The sequence below is a fragment of the Cebus imitator genome, unplaced genomic scaffold (assembly GCF_001604975.1).
Source record: "Cebus imitator isolate Cc_AM_T3 unplaced genomic scaffold, Cebus_imitator-1.0 Scaffold58, whole genome shotgun sequence".
Classification (NCBI taxonomy): Eukaryota; Metazoa; Chordata; class Mammalia; order Primates; family Cebidae; genus Cebus; species Cebus imitator.
Window position 1 is genome coordinate 6,981,477 of NW_016107373.1, and position 18,403 is coordinate 6,999,879.

At 38.4% G+C, this 18,403-nt stretch overlaps 1 long non-coding RNA gene across 1 annotated transcript in view; it reads left to right on the plus strand.

Moving 5' to 3' along the window:
• The window catches only part of LOC119471366, an 826,853-nt gene extending 813,895 nt beyond the window's left edge, over positions 1-12,958 (plus strand). Inside the window, exon 3 of the long non-coding RNA XR_005200401.1 lies at positions 12,825-12,958. This is a non-coding gene — a long non-coding RNA (uncharacterized LOC119471366). The remainder of the gene's footprint in view (positions 1-12,824) is intronic.
• The last annotated feature ends 5,445 nt before the right edge of the window (positions 12,959-18,403 follow it).

Here is an 18,403-nt window from a genome sequence, read left to right on the forward strand (position 1 = left end):
TAACTGGCATGAGATGGTATCTCAATGTGGTTTTGATTTGCATTTCTCTAATAACCAGTGATGATGAGCATTTTTTCATGTTTGTTGACTCCATAAGTATCTTCTTTTGAAAAGTGTCTGTCATATCCTTTACCCACATTTGGATGGGGTTGTGTTTTTTTCTTGTAAATCTGCTTTGGTTCCTTTTAGATTCTGGATATTAGGCCTTTGTCAGATGGGTAGATTGCAAAAATTTTTTCCCATTCTGTTAGTTGCTGTTTCACTCTAATGATTGTTTCTTTTGCTTTACAGAAACTCTTAAGTTTAATTAGATCTCATTTTTCTATTTTGGCTTCTGTTGCCAATGCTTTTCGTAGTCCTGAAGTCCTGGCCTATGCCTATGTCCCAAATGGTATTGCCTAGGTTTTCCTCTAGGGTTTTTATAAAAGTGTTAGGTCTTATGTTTAAATCTTTAATCCATCTGGAGTTAATTTTAGTGTAAGGTGTAAGGAAGGGATCCAGTTTCGGCTTTCTGCACATGGCTAGCCAGTTTTCCCAACTCCCTTTATTGAACAGGGAATCCTTTCCCCATTGTGTGATTTGTCAGTTTTGTCAAAGATCAGATGGTTGTAGATGTGTGGCATTGCTTCCAAGACCTCTGTTCTGTTCCATTGGTCTATATCTCTAATTTGGTACTTGTACCATGCTATTTTGATTACTGTAGCCTTGTAGTATAATTTGAAGTCTGGTAACGTGATGCCTCTAACTTTTTGCTTAGGATTGTCTTGTCTATGTGGGCTCTCTTTTGGTTCCATATGAAGTTTAAAGTGGTTTTCTCCAGTTCTGTGAAGAACGTTGATGGCAGCTGGATGGGGATAGCATTGAATCTGTAAATTACTTTGAGGAATATGGCCATTTTCACAACATTGATTCTTTCTAACCATGAGCATGGAATGTTTTTCCATCTGTTTGTGTCCTCTCTTATTTCCTTGAGCAGTGGTTTGTAGTTCTCCTTGAAGAGGTCCTTTACATCCGTTGTTAGTTGTATTCCTAGGTATTTTATTCTCTTTGTAGCACTTGTGAATGGGAGTTCTCTCATGATTTGGCTCTCTGATGTCTGTTATTGGTATATAGGAATACTTGTGATTTCTGCACATTGATTCTGTATCCTGAGACTTTGCTGAAGTTGTTTATAAGCTTAAGAAGTTTTTTGGCTGAGATGATGGGGTCTTCTAAATATACGATCATATCATCTGGAATTTGACTCCTCTTTTCCTAATTGAATACCCTTTATTTGTTTTTCTTGCCTAATTGCTCTGGCTAGATCTCCCAATACTATATTGAATAGGAGTGGTGAGAGAGGGCATCCTTGTCCGTGCCAGTTTTCAAAGAGAATGCTTCCAGTTTTTGCCCATTCAATATGATACTGGACGTGGATTTTTCATAAATAGCTTTTATTATTTTAAGATACGTTTCATCATAACTCACGATTTTCAGCCTGGTGGCATTCTCCTTCACTGGGGTTGCAGAGGCTATAGGGGAAGTACAATATCTGGACCAGAGTGCCGAGGGTGTAAGGTCCCCGATCCTCCAGGCCAGTTACACTTCCTGGGTGGGGCAGTGCCTCCCTGGTTCAGTTAGCACTCTTTGGGCTACTCCCACCCTGCTTCTCTTCATCCTCTTTGGGCTATTCCCACTGTCCAACAAGACCCATTTGAATGAACCTGGTACCTTGTTTGGGAATGTGGAGATTACTTGCCTTCTGGGTCTCTCTCACTGGGAACCGCTTTCTGTAGTTGTTCCTATTTGGCCATCTTGGTGGAAGTCTCCAAAACTATGCTCTTTAAAATCCCAGTACTAGAGGCTCTTTTGCAAGACCAAATCCTGCATATTAGTAGAATTTCTTTTTTTCTATCTGCCACAATTTCTTCACCTCTTCATTTCTTTCAGTGATCTACAATGTTTCAATGTGAGGTCACTGTGAACAATTGCTCCTATCTGTTCCCAAATATGGGGAACATCCCTAGGAGACTATCTGGAAAGTGAGTTTGTGGCACTGCGGCTGGGGCCGCAGGCGGGACCTGTGGGCGAGCAAGAGTGCCAGTGGATGGACAGCGAGATGGTGGAGAGAGAAGGGCTGGATTTTTCTACCTAGCCTGCACACAGGAAAGTCAGACAAATAACTTTACATTCCCGGACAGGGGGTAGATGGAGGTGTGGTGCTGGGAATCTCTTACCTTTGAAACCACACCCCTTGAGGACCCTGAAAGAGATTTTTTTCTTTAACACAGTCCCTCAGTTACAGAACCCTGAAATAAACCTACTGACAAAAGACGGAAGATAAGAAGATTTCTATTAGTGAGTCTTAGTATTTAAGCATCATGATTCAACCTTAAATGGGGCTCTTTTAGCTTTCATGTCAAGACTGGATGGTAGGCAAGAGCCAAGGGTAGGTGTTCTGAATTCTACATAAAGGTTTGAAGCCACATTTGCCTACCGTGGGACACAAAATTCCTTACCCTTCCTATAATATAAAGGACACATATAAGGAAGAGTTAATCTGTGTCCTGATCTAATGCTTACTACAAGATAACATTATTTTAATGATGTAGTTTTGCTTTTTAGAAAATATTGGCTCTTTGATCCAGACATGTGGAAAGACCACAGTGATTGAGTGGAGCTAGGAAACTGTCAACTTGCACCTACGTCCATCTGCGAAGTCTGGCTCTGTTGTTTAGTATATCTTGCACTTGTTCTTTGCCCTTAATCCAATTGTACTGATATTGATATATTATAGATATAATTGGCCACAAGGCTAAATGGGAGGCTCCCTATTTCCACTTGTGAACCCCAAAGATTTGAGACAGGCCTCAGTTAATTTAGAAAGCTTATTTTGCCAAGGTTGAGGACCCATGAATTTTGGACAAAAGTATATGACACAGCCTGAGGAAGTCCTGACAACATGTGCCCAAGGTGGCTGGGGCACAGTTGGTTTTATACATTTTAGGAAGATATGAGACAATACTATATGGAAGAAGTACATTGGTTTGGTCTGGAAATGCAGGACAACTGGAAGCAAAGGGAGGAAGACTCAAAGAAGGGAGAGGGCTTCCAGGTCTCAGATAGGTGAGAGACAAATGGCTTCATTGTTTTGGGTTTCCGATTAGCCTTTCCAATGAAGGCAATCAGGTATGCATTTATGTTAGCGAGCAGAGAGATAACTGAATAGAATGGGAAGCAGGTTTTCCCTAAACAGTTTTCAGCCTAAATTTTCCTGTCAGTTTAGTAATTTTGGGAGCCCAAGATATTTTCCTTTCACACCCTGCAGAGAGCATGACTCAGTTTGAAGCATCTTACTGTGCAGCACATATTCACATTTAAATATTTGGAGCTGCTTACACAAGAAAAGCCCAGCTTAGACCAATCATTAGACTCAACATTTTTTAAGTAATAAGACCTTTGATACATCTGGAAGAAACATGAAGACTCACATAAGGTCTGAGTTTTAACAGTTGTGAAACAAAATAATATCTGTGTGGCCTTGGCCATACCTTGTAACTTCACTAAATATCAACTTCTTTCTGTTAAAAAAAAATGATTCATCCCAGGCAGATCTTTTAAAATTGTCTTTAGGATTATATGGAATAAAACATTAAAAAATACTTTTTTACACCTTTTTTGGTAGCTTAGAGGTAGCCAAATAGAGCCTGTTAAATGATATCAAAAGCAGATGTATTTAAAATGCACGAAGGTGGGAGATTGTGCCTAAAGAAAAAGTTAACATTCTTTAAATTTTTTTTTCATCATGCAATTTTAAATACAAGCTGCATTTCTGCAATGCTCAATTTACCGACCTCTTTAGGGGATCTTGTATACTTGGAAGAAGTTTGACAAATTCAGTGGCATTGTGATATGTGGATATTTTAACAAAAAGATCAGCAGCTCATCCAGTTACCTTTGACTCTAGAGAGATATAACACTTTTAGGTGGAAACCTGCAATATACTTGGACATCTGCATAATGACTGAAATTAGCATAGGTTTACATAGTACACAACTTCATTAGAATTTTGATGCCTTGGAAAGGAATAGAAGGTGGTAAATTTCCTAAGGGAAAGTCTCTGGAGAGTGTGAAGGCCTTACAAAATCAGCCCAATGTGAAAGGCATATTGTGAATGACTGAAAGGACATAAACAGAGTTCATCAAGCAACAGAGGTATTGCCTTTTTCAAAAAAAAAAAAAAAAAAAACGAAGTGACCCACTTCTATGATGCAAGCACTCTTACCATACAAGGGACACAAATATCAGGTGGCCTCTCTGTTCTGCTTGTGGAAATGATGCAGAATAAGCCTGCTCACTCAATACATATGGATGGCCATAAATATTTCTTATAAATACTTGTGTGAATAAGAGGAGAAAATTAGGGAGGAAAAGAAGGAGAAAACAAGAATGGGAGAACAGGAAAGGTAGAGTAGAGAAGGAGAGAGAAGAAAAGAAGGGTTGGAAAGCCGGGCACGATGGCTCATGCCTGTAATTCCAGCACTTTAGGAGGGTGAGGTGGGTGGATCACTCGAGGTCAGGAGTTCGAGACCAGCCTGGCCAACATGGTGAAACCCTGTATCTACTAAAAAAACAAACATTAGCCAAGCATGATGGTGCATGCATGTAACCCCAGCTACTTAAGAGGCTGAGGGAGGAGAATTGTTTGAACCCAGGAGGTGGAGATTACGGTAAGCCAGGATCACACCATTGTACTGTACCCTGGGCATCACAGAGAGACTCTGTCTCAAAAGAAGGTGGCCAAAAAGAAAAAGAAAAAATACCATCAAATCTGCTTTATCTCTATGGTTAGCACTCATAAGGATGTAAGTTCAAAGGATCTAGACTATAAGCTGCTAAGATGTAGTGATATGGTTTGGCTCTGTGTCCCCACCCAAATCTCATGTTGAATTGTAATTCCTAATGTTGAGGGAGGTACCTGGTAGGAGGAGATTGGCTCATGGAGGTGGATTTTCCTTTTTCTGTTCTCATGATAGTGAGTGTGTTGTACCAGAGCAAGCGTAGAAAGTCAAAACCATGACAAAAGTATGGCAAATTGCAGGGTCTTTATTGCCGGCATCCATGGAGGGCTCACATCTCTCCAACCCGTGGCCCCCAAAGGAGGGTGTCAAGAGCTTTTATGCCCATAAACCATCTCCTGTGTGGGGGTGGGGGTGGGGGTGAGGGGCTTTGGACATTCTGATTGTTACTTAAGTGGTTCACAGAAGTCAAGATAAGTGTTAGTTTACACATTGCCTGGGTAGGGTGGAAATTACAGACCTTAGTTATTACAAGTCACAGGGGCCAAGATGCATGGGTTTGGACTGCTTGCCTGTCACATCAGGGTTACAGAGAGCAGTTTCAATAGAAAGCTGAGGTATGGTTGAGGTATGCAGTTTTATGAGGGTTTTACCATGTCACACGTGAGTTCTCATGAAATCTGATGGTTTAAAGGTGTGTGGAAATTTCCTCTTCACTCTCTCTCTTCCTCTTCCTGCCATATAAGACCTGCCTTGTTTCCCTTTCACCATATTATAAGTTTCCTGAGGTCTCCCAAGCCATGCAAAACTGTGAGTCAATTAAACCTCATTTGTTTCTTCCAGTTTCAGGTATGTCTTTTTATAGCAGTGTGAGAACAGACTAATTGACTCTGCCAGAGATTTTGAGACCTGCCAAATTTTCAGCCACACTCTTCATGTGGAGATAATAAGAAATGACTCCTTTCCTCCCATTTGTGCCAACAGTGGGATCTTCTACCTGAATTTATGAGCAAAGTGTAAAGCTGGCCAGGATGGTGGGTTTCTATAGAGTCTTCAAACTTCAGGGGGCAACAGTACAACATAGCAACGTGGCTTTCAAAACTTTTACCAAGGTCTCTTCTAGTATTTTCTGTCATGTGAACCTATTTTTTTTCTACTGAACAGAGTCCGTAGACTTGATAATAGCATGTTTTTTTGTTTGTTTGTTTGTTTGTTTTGGTTTTGAGATGTTTTACTCTTATAGCCTAGGCTGGATTGCAATGGCATGATCTAGGCTTACTACAACCTCTACCTCCTGGGTTCAAGCAATTCTGCCTCCACCTACCAAGTAGTTGGGATTACAGGTACCCACCACAATGCCTGGCTAGTATTTTTTTTTTGTCTTCTTTTGTTTTGTTTTGTTTTGTTTTGTATTTTTAGTAGAAATGGTAATTCACCATGTTGGCCAGGCTGGTCTCAAACTCCTGACCTCAGGTGATCTGCCCACTTCAGCCTCCCAAATTGCTGGGATTATAGGGATGAGCCACCACACCCAGCCTCCATATTGTTATTAACCAACCAGAAAAACTATTCCCTTGTTCTTCCATGTTGATATTAAACACATGGTTCCCTCCTTGAGTTTATTTGAATCCAGCCAGAATGGCACTTGACCATTCAAGTAGCCTTTGTGTTATTATGAATGATGACAGTTGCTGCCTTTTTGAAAGATTACATGCATGCACCATCATACCTGGCTAATTTTTGTATTTTTAGTAGAGACAGGGTTTCACTATGTTGACCAGGCTGGTCTTGAACTCCTGACCTCAGGTGATCCACCCACCTCACCCTCCTAAAGTGCTGGAATTACAGGCATGAGCCATCATCCCCGTTTTCCAACCTTCTTTTCTCTCTCCTTCTCTACTCTACCTTTCCTGTTCTCCTATTCTTGTTTTCTCCTTTTTTCCCCTAATTTTCTCCTCTTTTTCACACAAGTGTTTATAAGAAATATTTATGGCCATCCATATGTAGTAAGTGAGCAGGCTTATTCTGCATCACTTCCACAAGCAGAACAGAGAGGCCACCTGATATTGTGTCCCTTGTATGGTAAGAATGCTTGCATCACAGAAGTGGGTCACTTCTTTTTTTGAAATTAACACATATTACTTAAGTATGAGATTAATATACACACAAAATTATATTAAAGTAGATGTGAAAATAAATTCAAATAATTTTTCAGATCAGCTAAATGAATAAATAAATAGGCAAATGCAGTTGGAAAGGGAACCAATACTAGTTTGTTCTCACACTGCTGTGAAGGAATGCCTGAGACTGTGTAATTCATAAAGAAAAGAGGTTTAATTGACACACAGTTCCTCATGGCTGGGGAGGCCTCAGGAAACTTACAATCATTGTGAAAGGCACCTCTTCACAGGACAGCAGGAAAGAGAATGAGTGACAACAGGGTAAATGTCAGATACTTATAAACCATCAGATTTTGTGAGAACTCACTATAAAGAAAATGCCATGGAGAAACCACCACCATGATTCAATTATCTCCACCCAGTCCCACCCTTGACACATGGGGATTATTGGGATTATAATTCAAGGTGAGATTTGGGTAGGAACATAGAGCCAAACCATTTCACTCTCCCCTGACCCCTCCAAAATATCATGTCCTTACATTTCAAACAATAATGTCCTTCCAACAGTCCCACAAAGCCTTAACTCAATTCAGCATTAACCCAAAAGTAAAAGTTCAAAGTTTCACTTGAAACAAATCAAGTCCCCTCTGCTTGTAAGTCTGTAAAATCAAAAGCAGTTTAGTTACTTTATAGATACAATGGACTCCAGGCATTGGGTAAATACATCCTTTCCAAATGGGATAAATTGGCCAAAACAAAGGGGCTACAGGCCCCCTGCAAGTTCAAAATCCAATAGGGCAGTAATTAAGTCTTAAACTTCCAAAATGAGCTCCTTCTACTCCATTTCTCACATTCAAGACATGCTGATGCAAGAAGTGAGCTCCATTCGCCTTGGGCAGCTCTTCACCTGTGGCTTTGCAGGGAATAGCAGCCCTGTTTTCTACTTTCATGGGCTGTAACTGAGTGTCTGTGGCTTTTCCCAGCACACAGTGCAAACTGTCAATGGATCTGCAATTCTGGGGTCTGGAGGGTGGTGGCCCTGTTTTCACAGCTTCACTAGGCAGTACCCCAGTGGGGGCTCTGTGTGTGTGTTCCAACCCCACATTTTCCTTCTGCACTTCCCTAGCAGAGGTTATCCATGAGGGCTCTGCCCCTCAGCAAACTTCTGCCTGAATGTACAGGTGTTTCCATACATCCTCTGAAATCTTGTAGAGGTTCCCAAACCTCAGCTTTGTGCACTCACAGGATAAACACATAGAAGCTGCCAAGCCTTGGGACCTGCACCCTCTGAAGCAATGGCCCATGCTGTACCTTGGCCCCATTTAAAATGTCTAGCAGGAATGCAGGACACCAAGTCCTAAGACTGCACAAAGCAGCAAAGCCCTAGGCCCAGCTTATGAGACCAGTTTTTTCTTCTAGGCCTCTTGGCCTGTGACGGACAGGGCTGACATGAAGACCTCTGACATGGCCTGGAGATATTTTCCCCATTTTCTTGATGATTAACATTTAGATCCTCATTGCTTATGCAAATTTCTACCGTGGGCTTGAATTTCTCCTCAGAAATTAGGTTTTCTATTGTATAATAAGGCTGCAAATTTTCCAAACTTTTATGCTCTGTTTTCCTTTTAGACATGTTTAAATTCCAAAGCATATCTTTGTGAATCCATAAAACTGAATAGCTTCTAAGAGAACCCAAGTCACCTCTTGAATGCTCTGTTGCTTGGAAATTTCTTCTACCAGATATGCTAAATCATCTTTCTCAAGTTCAAAGCTCCACAGATCTCTAGGGCTGGGGCAAAATCCTACCAGTCCCTTTGCTAAAGCATGGCAAGAGTGACCTTTACTACAGTTCCCAAGAAGTTCCTCATCTCCACCTGAGGCTACCTCAACCTGGAATTCATTGTCCATATCACTATTAGCATTTTAGTCAAAGCTATTCAACAAGTGTCTAGAAAGTTCCAAACTTTTCCACATCTTCCTGTCTTCTGAGCCCTTCAAGTCTCTAGGAAGTTCTAAACTTTCCCACATTTTTCTGTCTTCTAAGCCCTCCAAACTGTTCCAACCTCTGCCTGTTACCGAGTTCCAAAGTCACTTCCACATTTTCAGGTATCTTTTTATCAGCACCCAACTCCTGGTACCAATTAATTATATTAGTCCATTCTCAATCTGCTGTAAAGAACTGCCTGAAGCTGGGTAATTTATTTTAAAAAGAGGTTTAATTGACTCACAGTTCCACATAAATGAAAAAGCCTCATGAAACTTACAGTCATGGCACAAAGCACCTCTACACAGGGTGGCTGAAGAGAGAATGAAATTCAACAGGGGAAAAGCCATATGCTTATAAAACCATCAAATTTCATGATAATTCACTCACTATCATGAAAACAGCATGGGGAAACTGTCCCCATGATTCAGTTGCCTCTACCTGGTCCTGCCCTTGAGATGTGGGGATTATGGTGATTATAAACAAGGTGATTTGGGTAGGGACACAGAGCCAAACTATATTAGACCCCTCGTGGCCTCCTGAAAACCTTAAGAGAAGTTTAATAATTTTCCCTCTCCTTTCTCACTGATTCTAATATGTGGTTCCATTCTCCTTCCTCACTGTCTCAGATAAGTAGAAAGATGCAGTATGATCAATGGATGAAGCACCTGCATTTGCTTCTAGGTGGACATGAGATTTTAGGGAGCTACTGTGTCTCCCATGAGCTCTAGTTGTTCATCTTTTGAATGAGGACATTGGGTTGTGTGATCCTGCTATCTCTTCGTATTCTTTAGTGCTGTGACTTTTTTTTTAAACACTATTTTCTCTGAGACTCTTTTTTTATCTTTAAAAATGGGAAGAATGCCTACCTCATATGGTGACTTGAAGGATTAGAAGATAGTAATTAAGTATCTCTTCCTATACAAGTCTATTTCATTCCTGAATTTAGTTACCAATAGTTTGTAGAGCAAGTTGAGATAATGAGTATAACACTGTTTGAATCTATTTGAGTTCAATATTTTATATAGCAAGTGAATTTCAAGTAGTATGTATTCATCAAATGTGTTTAGTTCCTGGATGTCTATGAAAGCACCTTACATAGGAGGCAATCCTCACTAAAGATTTGCTCCTGTTTTCTTGACCCTGAGGCTAAACACAACCTCGTTTAGTTTTGCAGCCCTGGCATCTAGCATATTACCTAACAGACAGGAGGTGCACAGTGGATGTTTGTGGCCTTTAGGCAAGTCATGAGACCCTGCTAAGCCTTGTCTGTAAAATATATTCAATAATATATAATCCCAATTGAGTTTTTGTAAAGAATGATCAAAAGATCATTTTCAAAAAAGTTAAAATCACAACTCTCATACAAATATAAAATGAACAGATGTTTAAATTTTTTCATCACTCATTTATCAGTGAGAGAACCAGAGTATTCTAACCAGTTCAAAGGAAAATCCAAAATAAAGACACATATAAATAAGAAATATTGAAATGGATTTGTAAATGCAAGCAAAACTAGCTTATTTCACGGAGAAGGAAGTCAAGTGAACCACATTACTGAACAGAAAAATAAAACTGTTTTTACAGAGAAAAATTATTTTGCATTGCTAGCAGTTATTTACAATTGACTGAGTTGTAAATTCCGTAGACTTCTTCCATAGAATCACCTTCTGATAAGCAGAAGGGTGTGCTAAATATATAGTTTTCTATTGATGCCCCAATTTTCCCTAGTGAATAAATTAGATAATGCATGGAAATTGCTTGATTGGTGTCTAGCTTATAGCGGATCTCCAATAGTTGGATATTTTATTAAATTTTAACAGTGGCATATGACATTGGTATATTAAGTGTCTTCTAGATATTTCATAAATTGAATGAGAATTGGGCAATCATTTATTCTACTTTCCAGCTTTAGTATTCATTCTCCCATGTAATTCAGGACTTTTTTCTTTCTTTTTCTTTCTCTCTCTCTCTTTCTCCTTTCTCCCTTTTCCCCCATCTATTTTAAATTAGCTGTACTATGTTTTCTTACCATGTACCAGGAAGGATCTTCAAATTGCAGAACATGTTAAGACACTTCTCTCCAGACTTACACATTGTCCTAAATATTCCCCTAATAAAACAGAATGACACTCATCAAAACTAAATCTGAGAAAAAATTTACAAAGACTGTTTATTCCTAAGTTTATGGCAAGGGGATACCTCTGCTATATCTTTCATTTAAGCCAAGTTTCCAAAGAGTTGGAAGGAGAGTAAATTTTAGGATGTCAAATAAAAGAATAGTCAGACTTACCTGACTGGCAAATGTTCTATTAAGATGGGATTATGGAAACTAGAGAGATTTTCTAAATGGTACATTTTACAAGTATTGGTTGGCTACAAGGGGGAACTTGAGCAGTTTGGGGATGTTTCAAATGAGAGAAGTTTAATGTGAGGGGCAGAGGGTTTTCTGTGGCTGGCTATTTTTGGAAATAAGAGGGCACTAATGGGTGGTTTTTCATGTCATAATGATTCTTACGGTCTTGTCAAAGAGAACTACTATGACTGACAGTCTCTTAATAAAAACTCGTTAATATAAAAGAATGTTACATGAAATAAGCAATATCATTTAGATGCACAGGAAGTTATTTTTGTTAAATTTAGTTTAAAAAGTACTGTAAATCCTAAATAGACATGCAATTTCAGGCAAAAACAAATGTAATGGGGGAAAATTATGTGATGTCAAATAACAAAATTTCAACAAATTGGGTTTGACAATCAAATCGACTTTTATTAATGATTCATGTATTGGGCAGCATCTTATCTATAAAAATAGGAATGCACTTCATTAGATACAGCAGAACAGTCAGTTTTTCAAAGGTAGCTGGAGCAGAAACAAGGAAACAGCATATACATAAACACAGATTGGTTAATGTCAGGTCACTTTTCTTGTTAGGGAAATTAAGGTAGAAAAGACTTCCTTATCATGCTGGGTTGGGATGACTGGCCCTTTTTCAAATGGTTTATGTGAATCTCTAGTTATTTTGGGGAAAAAAATGGACTGTTTGGATATTTTCCTGTTTTTTAAAGTATTACTTCAATTGCATGGCACTTAATGTGAGTGGCTCCATTTTGGTTTGGTCTACTGGGGCCTATCGCAGGAGTTCAGTCCAAAGCACGACCTTCTCCAAATTTTATTTAATAGTGCTTAAGGTGTTTCATCATAATATGATACATTGTGACAGGAAATTCATTATCTATGTTTCTTTGGAATTCTTAATTAGACTAGTGTCAAAATAACTCCTTTCATTTGTCTTAGGTCAGATTCAACACACAAAAAAATATTTTGATATTAATTATTTAAACAAAACAAAGCAATGATCAATGGTCTTCTCCACCATCTGACTAAAACAAGTGGATAGTGTATTCAGTTTAAGTGGACTTATCATCTAACATCCCCTATTTTTAAGTCTTTGCTTTATAACTTGAAAAATTAGGCTAAAAAAAATCTGTCAGACAGTATGGATAGTAAGTTCTTAGAAACATTGCCAGTTGAATAAAATAATACGTGTAAAAGTAACTCACATAGCACAGATCTATGGTAACTTCTCAGATGTTAAATTCCTTTCCACCTTCTTAGGGCATGCAGGAACAAGCAAATTTTAATCAAAGCTATTATATTGAGTCTCTAATCAATAAACTTTTATTTAGCCTTTACCAATCACCTGGACATCTACTACTTGGTGTAATTATATTTCCAAAATACTCTAAAATTGGCATAGTTTTTCAAAGAGAAAATATGTTTTCCCATTATTTTCTATCATATAAAAAATAAAAACAGTCAATATGTTTTTTTCTTTTTTCTTTTTTTTTTTTCAGTGTGAGCTATAGGTGTTAAAATCTACCAGCATTTATTGAGCATTAAATAATACTAATTATGTCCTTTTATTCTATTTTATGTAGGAGTTACTGAAAAAGCAAGGATAACTTATGTGGATTAATGATATGGAAACATCCTGAAACTACTTTGGAATCACCATAAATTAAGTGGATTCAAATTTTGCAAACAGGGAAACCAGTCCATGAACAATTTGCTACAGGTAAGTAAGAGACATCATTTACCCGATGAGAATCCTTCAAAAATTCATTGTCTATGGGGTTGTTAATAACATTTCAGATAATTCTAATTCTCCTTTGGTACAGCTGACAACTTCTCTTCCCTCCCGAATGTACACATGTGGATACCAGCATATGGCTAAATGTCTAGCCACTTCATCTTGTTCATTTGGGCTTCATTCAGGTATAAAAAGAGAAAGCAGGGGGAAAAAGTTCCCACCTCATAAAACTTTTACCAGTAGTGATTTATGCAGAAGGGCAGGAGTCAAACTGTTTCCAAACAGATGTTTCTGAGCACTACCACAGGAGTTAAAAGAGTGGCAGATTGGCCTACTTGGTATTCAGAATAAAACAGGTGGACAAATGGTGAAGCCCCAGCTCCTATTTTTGAAACTGGGGCAGTGGTTCATTTATTCATATGGAACAAAGTGTTTGGGAATGGTTGCTGGCTTTCGATTGTCTCTGAAAACCTGAAGAAATTGGAAAGCTTGATGTGGTGACAGCAGGAAAATATTTTCTGTTGGGCTATTGGCTAACTTCCACTTGTCTGAAGGAACCAGTGGGGAAGAATGAAAGTCTAAGTAATTTAGAACAAGTGGCAGTTTGTAAGCTGGAGGATTGGGTTGTAGCATCCTCTGTAGTTAATAATTGTTATACCATCAAGAGTCAAGGAGACTCACACCTAGAAATAGGAGCTACGTAGCTCTGCACAATTGAAACAATCTCTTCATTCATCTGTGGGGTTTCACTGTGTTAAGGTGAAAAAAAGATCAAATTTTAGTTAAGTTAAGCACCATTCAGGGTAGGGAAGAAGTCTGTACTTTCCCTTTTAACTGGCAACTACTTGAATTATTTGCGGTGTCTTAAGGCATAAGTAGATGTGTTATAAGTAGACCGGAAATGAAGGTAAAAGGTATTGCTCATGCATTTTCCTGTTAATATTTAGCTCTCTCTCAGTTGCATTTATAACAGCTATCTGTCCTACATTCATAACTCATGATTCTCCCAGAAGACAAACCTTTCTTTCATCAACTCCATCACATTATGTAGATTAAGCTGAATAGAAGATATGTTAATCTATCTTCAGGGATATCACTTTATTTGGAGAGTCACATAAGAACCTAGATATGAAGGCATTTACAAGTGTGAAGTGCTCTGTAAAGATGATGAAGCAATGGTAAGGTAAAGATAAGGTACCAGTCACTCAAGAGAAATATCAACCAAAAGAGAGAGAAGACATGAATCTTGTTTTTTAAACATATGTAATTGTTTTTTTTTCCTTGCCTTCAAACTTAGTCTTTCTATTTATACACAAGGAAGGCTCTTTTGTTTATTGTGAAAAAAGACTCATTTCATTAGGCTCTTTTGTTTATTGTGAAAAAAAGACTCATTTAGGTGACCTATGTAAAAAGGGAATTTTTCTGGCAACGTGTGGGCTGGAACTGAAACCAAATTAAGAAATTAAGAATATGATAGAAAGGCAGTTCTAGAAGCTTCTTATATGCTGTGTCATTCTTATGAGCAACAGAGACTTTAAACTTTTTGAAACTCTACTTCTCCCTGAATGGCTATTCATTTCTGTTCTTTTTTGCTTCTGATTGTTTATCTTAGCCTTTTAATATTGGTTCCTCTTAAAATTTTGCCTTGCACATAGCCAATCATGGCCTCTGCAGCTGCTTTCCCATTAACAGCTTCAACTCCTGCTACTAATTACCTGTGTAAATCAGGCTACATTCAGGAAACAGAAACCACACCATGTATTTTAATGGGCAGAGTTATCAAAGGATGGTTAGCCAGTTACTGGCAAATAAAAAAAAAAAAAAAAAAAAAAAAAACACTGAGGAATCATAAAGGTAGTCACTACAGGGAGTGGATATCCCAGATACAGGGACAAAAGTAAGAGTCAGAGATTATTAGAATTTAGAATAATGGAGGAGGGGCTTTGAAGAACTGGAATACAGGAGTGATGGGTGAGAGTGTTCCTTGAAAAAATGGAGAACCTTTAAAAGCTCAGCAAGGACTCCACAGAGCTAAAAGTTTTGCCTTTAAGGACAGGCTGCCATCTGGGGCTGTACCCCAGAATCTTAAATTGGGGAACCCATGGAGCTGGGATACAGAATTTTGTAGGGAATCTTACTCAGCCGGTGTTACAGCCTGAAGAACTATAAAGGAATCCACAGGCAGGACTGGAATCACATCACTGAGGAAGGGGTACCAGTTGTACCACTAGAAAAGAGTACAATCAGGTTTTTTCTGGAATTGTAGAAAAATGTATAAAATAGAACCAACTGCTGCTTAATGGCTAGTGGAACCAACAGGGTGACATTGTCAAAAACAGGAATCACTTTCTTCTTCACTTTCAAGCTTCTAGTTTCCCTCTGTCTCCCTGTATTGGCAAACAGGGAACCAGGTGGCAAAGAAAAATATATGCTTCACACAGACACAGCCCCAGCATATCAGAGCAAGAGGGGGATGGACCTGAACTGAGACAATGTAATTTAATAACAAGCACACAGCCTATTCTTTGTGTGTTTGTGTGTGTGTGTGTGTGTGTGTGTGTGTGTGTGTATTTAAATTTTCAAAAGAGAGAATATGCTTGGCTTAATTCACCTGATCGCTAAGATCCTAGATTATAACTTAATTAAGATTTACTTGACTTTTTGTCTAGTGCCATTCCTGACTTAGTCAAGTGGCATTAGATTGTGGGTTATAAGAGAATTCTGTAGAAAACATGGCCACTTAAGTGACAGGGCTATAAACTGAATGGTATTCTTTAAAATCAACTAAGGACATTCATATGATTGCTGTGTAGTACACATATAAAATATGTATTGTGATATTTCACATTTATAATAACTAATGATGTTTGGCATCATTTCGTGCACTTATTTGCCATCTGTGTATCCTTTTAACCAAAAGATCTGTCCATGTATGTTGCCCATTTTCTAACTGGATTTTTGGGGGATTTTTTACAGCTGCATTTTGAGATTTTTTTAATATTTTCTGTATATTAATCATTATAAAATAACTAGTTTGCAAATATTTTCTCTCAGTCTATAGCTTGTGCTCTCATCCTCTTAATCCTTTACAGAACAAAATATTTAAATTTTGATAAAATCCCATTTATCAGTTTTGCCCTTTATGGGCCAAGCTATTAGTTTAGGATTTCTTTGCCTAGTATAGACTCCAAAGTTTATCTTCTATGTTATTTTCCCAAAAGTTTTATAGTTTTATTTATCAGGTATAAGTGCACAATCACACACACACAGAGAAACAACATATGACTCTCTCTGGCCAAAGCAACTTAAGAAGATAGAAAAATTTGAGGCAATTAACACTTTCATCCACCCATACATAAGAGAAAAAAGTTGGTCTTATCCCCACCTAGGCCATCAATGCCCTAATGAGTAATCTACATTTTTACCTTCACCAGGCTATGACAAGGTCCCCCTCTTAACCTTGAATTAAATGAAACTGAAGTCAAATGTTATTTAATTGCCTCTGGCAATTGCTGGGGGTTCATTTGCTTACCTTGGTATTAGCACCAAATGTTGTTTTTTTTTTTTTCATTTCATTAAAATCTCCCTGATTGTTTGTGTAATAAGTAGTTTGCAGTTGAAACCTAGTCATTTTGGGTATGATATTATGAGATTCTGGATCTTGTTTAAACCTTCAGTTTTAGCTGGGTTTCTCCAGCATTGCTCCAGTAGGGGAAGCGGAAGTAGAATTAATGGCAGTTGGAGGTAGAAGCTCATGTTTCTTTACCTGTCCTCTGCTGATATATTAGTGGGCAAGCGTTCTTTATTACTACTGGCATGGACAGGACTTCCAGCTTCCACTAGACTTCCATTGATACCTCCCTGGCTAGGAAGAATAGGAATGCCTTGTAACTATAAACAACTCATCTACCACTGACACCCTGGTGGTGGCGGGAGGGGGGTTGAGTATTGGTGTCATTATTGCTGGATGGTGGTGAAAGTCCTCACTCTCCTCTAAGCCTAGTTTGACACCATCCCAACATGTAGGGATGGTAGGGGTAGAAGTTCAGGATTCCTATGTTATCTCCACTGATGTTACAAAGGGTAGAGGGTGGCCTGGTTGCTGCCTGGCAGGGATGAATGTCCTGGCTTCTATGTGATCTTCTTTGACACTACCCTGGTGGAAGTGAGGAGACCTTGTCAGAGCCTGGTGAAGGTAGAAATGTAGATTATTCATTAGGGCATTGATGGCCTAAGTAGGGATAAGGCCATACTTTTTTCTCTTAGGTATGGGTGGATGAAAGTGTTAATTGCCTCCAATTTTTCCATTTTATTAAGTTGCCCTTTCCTTGTCCTTTGGCTAGAAAGAGTCAGATGTTGTTTCTCTCTGTGTGTGTATATATGTACCTATTGTCATTTCTGGGTTTCTGATCTTTTCAGCTCCAAATCTAGGATATATGGAGCCAAAACAAAAATCCAGGAATTCACCACCATGTCATTACTTGGGTCCCGAGCTTCTTGTATAGTCTTCCTTCTTCCTTCCACTTTTCAAGGTCTTCTTGTACATTTTTCAAATGTAATGTCTGGGATTTTTTGGTTGCAGTTAATGGGATAAATGGGAAGGAAAAAAGGTTAATTCTATCCTTCTGTAAGTAGAAATCCCTTGGAAGAATTTTTGCAGATATTTTGATGGCTCTATTTTGATGTCCAAAATATTAGCATAATAATCACGGTGGAACTATAAATTTACAAAAAAAAAAAAAAAATTTCTGCAGACTTTACCGGGTTGGTTATAACTTTAAAACTTGAAAAACTTATATGAGCTAATGTTGTGCTGATTTGAATTTAAAAAAAAAAAAAAAAAACTCAGACTGGGTGCAATGGCTCACACCTGTAATCCCAGCACTTTGGGAAGCCAAAGCAGGCGGATCACAATTTCAGGAGATGGAGACCATCCTGGCTAACATGGTGAAAGCCCATCTCTACTAAAAATACAAAACCTTAGCCAGGTATGGTGGTGGGTGTCTGTAGTCCCAGCTACTTAGGAGGCTAAGGCAGAAGAATCTTTTGAACCCAGGAGGCAGAGGTTGCAGTGAGCCAAGATCATGCCACTGCACTCCAGCCTGGGAGACAGAGTGAGACTCCATCTCCAAAAAACAAAAAAGCAAAACAAAACAAAAAACCTCTACTAAGTTTATTTCCTGGTAGGGTAAGAATATAGGCAAAACCACCTTAAAGAGATAACTGCCTTAAATAGTAGGAACTTACAAATAATTGTTGAATAAAAGAATAATTATTAAATAAATTCATTTAACAAATTGGTCTATGTGTTAAATATTCTAGGCACTGAGGGGACCATAAATATGTATGATACAGAAATAATTATCAAGTAATACAGGGCCGTTAACAGTTATAAAATAGATCAACATAACTGTAACATACAAGGTA